Raw genomic sequence first — 8,478 nt, forward strand, 5'->3', positions numbered from 1 at the left:
TGGCCTATATCCAGACAAAACTTTTCTTGAAAAAGACACATGCACCCACATGTTCATTGCAGCACTATTCACAATAGCCAAGATATGGAAACAACACAAATGTCCACCAACAGACAACTGGATTCGGAAGATGTGGTATATATACACAATGGAATACTACTCAGCCATAAAAAAGAGCAAAATGATGCCATTTGTAGCAACATGGATGGAACTAGAGACTCTCATCCTGAGTGAAGTAAGTCAGAAATAGAAAGACATACCATATGATATCACTTATAACTGGAATCTAATATACAGCACAAATGAACCTTTCCACAGAAAAACTCATGGACATGGAGAAGTAACTTGTGGTTGCCAATGGGGAGGGGGAGGGATTGGGATGGATTGGGAGCTTGGGGTTAAAAGATGCAGACTATTGCCTTTGGAATGGATAAGCAATGAGATCTTGCTGTGTAGCAATGGGAACTATGTCTAGTCACTTACGATAGAGCATGATACTGTGAGAAAAAAGAATCTATACACGTATGCGTAACTGGGTCACCATGCGGTACAGTAGAAAATTGACAAAACACTGTATACCAGCTATAACAACAACAACAAAAAAACCTCTATATAAAAAAGTAAGAAAACAATATGAAAAAAAATCTGAAATTCAAGTCTTATTCCCTTGTTTTGTTTGTGTGTTCAAATCTTAGAATAAAAGAATGGACATAGTATCTTCTGAAGCCTTTTCTACTCCTGTGATATTTTTCATTTTCAAGTATGATACAAGTCTAAAGAAGATAAACATGCCCTGCTTTTATCAGGTGCTTTGTGGTAAGTGTCACAGTGATTTTACCTTACTATCAATTCTCTTTGCTATCTACACTGACCCTCCTCTTTCAGGAGGCAAGAAAGTAATAAAATACATAATAACTTTGCTGCTCTTCCCTATCCTCTCCTTTAAATTTTAACTTGTATCAGCAAATAGCTCATTGGGAAGTAAGATTACCTTGTGGAAAAAATATAGAACAGAATGATGTCAAAAACTCAGTTATTGCTTCCTTGAGCTGAAGGAATGGCTAGTACTTTTGTTCAGTTAATTCTGTGCTTTGGATACAGTAAATAACACTAGCTGTGTGTGTGTGTGTGAGAGAGAGAAAACATCTTTGAATAGAACAACCACACATTTTGGTGTTTCATATTCTTGTCCTTGGAAAATCAGGTCAAGTTAGTTCAGTGACAACACCAAAGAGAAAAGTCAAGTGAACATGGAGGAATGGCATATGTTTTGCCTCAGGTCTTAATTCAGTATCGGCTAATTCTCTGGAGAGAGGCAACTAATCTCTTGATTTTGTGTGTATCTCCCTGGCTGCATCCCCACACATCTGTATTCTAAACTTCAGGCCCCATTAGCATGTAGAATACTAGGTAGAGTCCTGATGAAGGTTTATTTGGCACAGTGTTCATCCTGTTATGCACAAGTGCATAGAATTAAAATAATAATTTCTAGTTGATTTCATGCTTCCATAGCTTAATGGTCTCCAATGTTACTAGTAGATACATTATACATATTTTTTTGTACAGAAAAGATGCACTGAAAGAAAATGTCAGCTTTTGAATAAACCTGTATCCAAATTTACGCCAAAATAAAATTGAAAAGAAAATTGGAAATATGACTTTTAGAAGGATTTACTACTCTATCTTTTCTGGGTAATTTGATACTGTGGTATTCATAATGATCAGTGAAGTACTGAGGACAATTTTGTGCTCATCTCTATACCAACCTGACATCTCCTTTTTTTCCTTTAAGTGCAGTGGCATGTAATTAGCCAACAGCTTGGGGCTTGATTAAAATGTCACATTTTATAAATTTATGGTCATCTTCTATGCCTTCCTGAAATTGAAAGACTCAGAATTCGACTCGACCTACATGCCAGGTAGAGGTATTCCTTCATTAAATAAAAGGGAAATGTACTCCCTGTTGGTTTTCAGGAGTTTCTATCAACTTCCTTATAACTTGCAAGTAAATGATTTATATAAACTAAATTTATACATTATTAAGTAGATTTGGATCGCTAATTTTTATAACAAAAACTCTCAAATTTATCTCCCCAATTATTTAAAATTAATTTTAATAAAACTAATAATAAAATTTGAGCCTGATTTCTGATTGCCTTGGACCACTGAATATGAAAGCTAGAGATGGAATAATAGATTGAGAATTCGGGCCCAGGTTTTCATCCTTTTCCAAATCCTTGTTCTCTGCCATGAAACTGTGTAATTCTTCCAGAAACAGGTAGGGGTGCTTTCCACTTCTTGGCATTTGAATATAGCATGAGGCTTGTTTTAGCCAGTGGAATGTGGAGAAGTGACATTGGCTAGTTCTGAACCTATGCCTTAAGTGGTCTTATCTATGTCCACTGGCTCTTCTGCAATCAGATGAAAGGATCTTTCCATGGAAAATGGTTGCCTCTTCACATGAAGGAGCTCTAAATGAAGAGTCAAACAACAGCTTGTTGTAAGTCAATGCAGACAGTCTCTCTCTAGATCAATCAACCACCCACTAGTTGACTCAGAGACATGTGATAAATAATTGCTCACTGTCACCAAGATTCCATGGTTTTTGGTTAAGCAATGATGGTTGATTGGCACAGAAATGTAGAAAATGGATATTTGGAACTAACTAAATAGTGCTGCTCATGGATGGCAATTCTGTTATCTAGCACAAACATAATTTATATCTATTTGTCTTATATAATTATATTTATATAATTCATTGTGTGCTATTATGTATTAATTAGTAGTATGTGTGTATGTATGTGTGTATACATACATATATATGTGTATATATATGTATGTGTGTGTGTATATATGTATATGTATATATATGTATGTGTGTGTCTGTGTGTGTATGTGTACATACATATGCAAGCACTATTGAGATACTGGACATTTGCCTAATTGAACAATAGGACAACTTATTAATGTGAATACAGAATTGCTTCAGGACTTTCTACAACCATATCACACCATATCATTCAAGGTTCTCATTTGAAGAAACAGAATCCATACATTCTTAGAGATTAAACACTCAGGGATTCATTAAGGGGCTTTACTAGCTTATAGATTGATTGGGGAGACTGAAGAAACAAACTCTATGCTGAGTTTCCAGGAATGATTCTCAAAACCAATCAAAGAACCAGGCTCCCAAAGTAGCTGATGCTTGAGCCCTGCCAGCTCCAAAACCCCTCAGCCCAAGTGGTGAGTCACACAAGGAATATAGTTGCCTTTTTCTTCACCTAACTATAATTAGACTCTCCACTTCTTCATCTGATTCATGGAGCATAGAGATAGATGCAAGTCAGTATATGCAAAATGACTATGGTGCCTAAGATGTGCCAGCCACTGGCTTAGGTCCTACCCTCATGGATCTTACATTCTGGAATGGAAAGTAAATTAAATATATAGTATATTGGATGACAACAAGTGCTGCAAGAAAATAAAGGAAGAAAGATGATTAGACAGTGCTTTGAGTGAGGGTATGTAATTTAAACTCCTTGGTCAGAAAAATCCTCACTTTAAAAGTAAAAGCTGAGCAGAGTTTCAAAGGAGGGAAAGAAGTGAGTCATGCAGACATCTGGAGGAAGAGCATTCCAGCAAGGGGGAAGAACAAATTCAAAATCCCCAGGGAGTAGATGAGGGGAGCATATCTGCCTGTTTAAGGAATGGCAAGGAGGCTGGTGTGCAATGAAAAAGGATGAAAGTACCTGAGAGCAAGAGAAGTAACAGAGAAGCAGATTATGTGGGTTCTTGCAGAACATGGTAAGGAGTTTGTATTATGAGTGAGATGGGAAGCCATCATTGGGTTGGAGATGATGAATGATTTATCGTTGGATGCCATTTTTTCTGCACTTGAAAAGATGTGATGCCTTCGGGATGGATTAGCAATGGGATCCTGCTGTGTAGCACTGGGAACTCTGTCTAGTCCCTTATGATGGAACATGCAATGTGAGAAAAAAGAATGTATACATGTAAGTGTAACTGGGTCACCATGCTGTACAGTAGAAAAAGTATATATAAATAAAAGATAAAAATATATGATGTCATCTACAAAATGAAAATTTAAAGTGAACAGTTCAGTGATATTTGCTACATTCATATTGCTAAATAACAGCCATCTCTAGTTCCAAAATATATTGTAATCCCAAAAGAAATCCCTTTTCATATTCAGTGGTCATTCCCCATCCCCCAAGGCCCTGAAAAACAAAAATCTGCTTTCTGCCTCAGTGGATTTATCTCTTCCATAGTCTCTTATCATTAGAATCATGCAATATGTGATCATTTATGTCTACCTCTTTTTACTTAACAGAATATTTTCAAGGTTCATCCACACTGTAATGTGTATCAGTGTGTGATTCATTTTATAGCTGCATAATATTCCATAACATGTGTAGACTATGTTCTTTTTATCCAGTCATCATTTGATCCATTCATTGGTTGTTTCCACCTTTTTTCAGTTCTTGAGTGTACATGCAGGAGTTGAATTGCTGGGTCACGTGGTAAATTGTTTGTTTGTTTGTTTTTATCTTTCTGCCTTTTTCTAGGGCTGTACCTGCAGCACATGGAGGTTCCCAGGATAGGGGTCTAATCAGAGCTATAGCCACCGGCCTACGCCAGAGCCATAGAATGCCAGATCCAAGCCGCGTCTGCAAACTACACCATAGCTCATGGCAACGCCAGATCCTTAACTCACTGAGCGAGGCCAGGGATCAAACCCTCAACCTCATGGTTCCTAGTTGGATTCATTAACCACTGAGCCAAGACGGGAACTCCTCATGTGGTAATTTGCATTTAAACTTTTGAAGAACAACCAAAGTGTTTTACCCTGAAGCTGCATCACTTTACATTCCCACCATCACTATATGGGGGTCAAATTTCTTCACAGCCTCACCAACACTTGTTATTGTCTTTTCATTATAGCCATCCTAGTGGGTGTAGAGTTGTGTTTCATTTTGTTGCTATTTTTCCAAAACAAAAATCACTCTGGCTGTCATGTTGACAAGATAGTATACAAAGGCAAGGGTTAAAGCTATAAAAATAATGTGAAGAGTACATATCCTTTTCAATAAAAAAAAACTGTTTCAGTAGAATGGAAAATGAATTTACACTGTCTATGAATGCACAGAAAATCATGACCCTATAGATTTCCATACAAGGAAAATTATGTGTAGTGTTAAAAGAAAGAAAAGTAAATGTAGTTAACATCCTTAAAAAATGACCACAGAATATTGTACTCTGAATGTCCGAATGAGGCCACACAGTTATAGAAGAAAAGCCTGCAGTTGAGAGTGAATTTAGACTTCTGTATTATTCATTTTATCTTCAATTGTAAGAAAGAGAAAAGCTAAACAAATACTGGCTTAAGTAGTAATGGAATTAATTGTCTCATACAACTATTATACGAGAGTAATAGAAGTGGTGTTACACTCAATTCAGAGAAGAGGCTTAAGAGATTTACACACAAGGAGTTCCCTCGATGGCACAGTGGGTTAAGAATCTGACTGTGGTGGCTCTGGTCACTGCAGAAGGCATGGGTTAAATCCCTAGCTTGCTGAGCAATGGGTTAAAGGAATCAGTGTTGTTGCACCTGTGGTGTAGGTCTCAGCTGCAGCTTGGATACAAGCCCTGGCCTGGGAACTTTCATGTGCTATGGGTGTTGCCTTAAAAAAAGTTTTAAAAAATGAGAAAGAGATGTCCCTACAGTACACATTTTTGCATCTATCTTGTCTGCATCTAGTTCTCTTCATGTTTGCATATGACTTTAGCACTAGTAAAACTTATTTTTAACTCAGATTTAAACCTTTTCAGAAAGACGTGTGTTTTTTCCCCAGGTGTCCTAGCAGATGTGCCATGGCAGCTCACTGACTCCAAGCACACAGGCTGAGCCTGCATCACATGACTGCCCTGTGAAGGACCCACACCTATTCCACAGATGACAAATGGAGGAGAGATGGATTGCTGAGTGATTGTGAGAAGAAGGCAGAATGGATGCTAAGTTACAAACTACAGCAAAATCAAATATATCTAGATATACTTCTTAACTCTACTAGTTATTCTCTAAATTTAGATGTGTTAATATTTCTGATCCTCAGTGTGCTCTTTCAATAACTGGAGATGAAATTCTCTGTCCATATGTTTACTGGGAAGTTGATATGAGATAAAATATGTAAAATCCTTTATATATCTTAGGAATCCTTTATATATCTTATCTGCTTTTATTATTATGAAAATGATTATAATAACCATACTTTAACTGAACAGCACTTATTTTTACATTATATCACCTATCCTTATGTTGTGCCCATGACACATGTATGTTTGAATTGGAAATTGTCTGTCTTTGTTTCTTTTTATTTTTTTCACTTTTACTGAGAAACAATTGCTATACATCCTTGTAAGATTAAGGTATACAGCCTGATAGATTGGTTTATGTATATTGTGAAGTCATAAGCAAGATAGATTAAGCTAAGACCCTTCTCATATAGATACAGAAAAAATTTGCTTGTGATAAGAAATTTTATGATTTACTCTTTTAACAACTTTCCTAAATATTATATAGTAGTATTAATTATAGTCATCATGTTGTACATTACATCCCTAATACTGATTTATCTTGTGACTGAAAGTTTGTGTGATTTGACCATCTTCCTCCATTTTCCCTTGTCCCCACACCCCACTTCTGTAGCCAAAAATGTGAGCTTTTTTTCTATGAATTTGGTGGATTTTTGTTTTACAGGTTTTTTTTTTTTTTTTTTTTTATATTAAATTTTATTTTATTTTCCCACTGTACAGCAAGGGGGTCAGGTTATCCTTACATGTATACATTACAATTACAGTTTTTCCCCCCACCATTTCTTCTGTTGCAACATGAGTATCTAGACATAGTTCTCAATGCTATTCAGCGGGATCTCCTTGTAAATCTATTCTACGTTGTGACTGATAAGCCCAAGCTCCCGATCCCTCCCACTCCCTCCCCCTCCCATCAGGCAACCACAAGTCTCTTCTCCAAGTCCATGATTGATTTTCTTTTCTGAGGAGATGTTCATTTGTGCTGGATATTAGATTCCAGTTATAAGTGATGTCATATGGTATTTGTCTTTGTCTTTCTGGCTCATTTCACTCAGTATGAGATTCTCTAGTTCCATCCATGTTGCTGCAAATGGCATGATGTCATCCTTTTTAATGGCTGAGTAGTATTCCATCGTGTATATATACCACATCTTCCGAATCCAATCCTCTGTCGATGGACATTTGGATTGTTTCCATGTCCTGGCTATTGTGAATAGTGCTGCAATGAACATGCGGGTGCATGTGTCTCTTTTAAGTAGAGCTTTGTCCGGATAGATGCCCAAGAGTGGGATTGCAGGGTCATATGGAAGTTCTATGTATAGATTTCTAAGGTATCTCCAAACTGTTCTCCATAGTGGCTGTACCAGTTTACATTCCCACCAACAGTGCAGGAGGGTTCCCTTTTCTCCACAGCCCCTCCAGCACTTGTTATTTGTGGATTTATTAATGATGGCCATTCTGACTGGTGTGAGGTGGTATCTCATGGTAGTTTTGATTTGCATTTCTCTTATAATCAGCGATGTTGAGCATTTTTTCATGTGTTTGTTGGCCATCTGTATATCTTCTTTGGAGAAATGTCTATTCAGGTCTTTTGCCCATTTTTCCATTGATTGATTGGTTTTTTTGCTGTTGAGTTGTATAAGTTGCTTGTATATTCTAGAGATTAAGCCCTTGTCAGTTGCATCATTTGAAACTATTTTCTCCCATTCTGTAAGTTGTCTTTTTGTTTTCTTTTGGGTTTCCTTTGCTGTGCAAAAGCTTTTCAGTTTGATGAGGTCCCATGGGTTTATTTTTGCTCTAGTTTCTATTGCTTTGGGAGACTGACCTGAGAAAATATTCATGATGTTGATGTCAGAGAGTGTTTTGCCTATGTTTTCTTCTAGGAGTTTGATGGTGTCCTGTCGTATATTTAAGTCTTTCAGCCATTTGGAGTTTATTTTTGTGCATGGTGTGAGGGTGTGTTCTAGTTTCATTGCTTTGCATACAGCTGTCCAGGTTTCCCAGCAATGCTTGCTGAATAGACTTTCCTTTTCCCATTTGATGTTCTTGCCTCCCTTGTCAAAGATTAATTGACCATAGGTGTCAGGGTTAATTTCCAGATTCTCTATTCTGTTCCATTGGTCTGTCTGTCTGTTTTGATACCAGTACCACACTGTTTTGATGACTGTGGCTTTGTAGTATTTCTTGAAGTCTGGGAGAGTTATGCCTCCTGCTTGGTTTTTGTTTCTCAGGATTGCTTTGGCGATTCTGGGTCTTTTGTTGTTCCATATAAATGTTTGGATTGTTTGTTCTAGTTCTGTGAAAAATGTCATGGGTAATTTGATAGGGATTGCATTGAATCTGTAGATTGCTTTGGGTAGGATGGCC

General features: G+C 37.1%; 1 long non-coding RNA gene across 1 annotated transcript; it reads left to right on the forward strand.

The window, feature by feature from the left end:
- On the forward strand, positions 673-6,783 carry LOC106505655. The gene is made up of 3 exons (XR_001300266.2): positions 673-816; positions 1,793-1,919; positions 5,874-6,783. It is a non-coding gene; the product is annotated as an uncharacterized LOC106505655 (long non-coding RNA).

This window comes from Sus scrofa, chromosome 13, assembly GCF_000003025.6.
Source record: "Sus scrofa isolate TJ Tabasco breed Duroc chromosome 13, Sscrofa11.1, whole genome shotgun sequence".
NCBI classification, from domain to species: Eukaryota; Metazoa; Chordata; class Mammalia; order Artiodactyla; family Suidae; genus Sus; species Sus scrofa.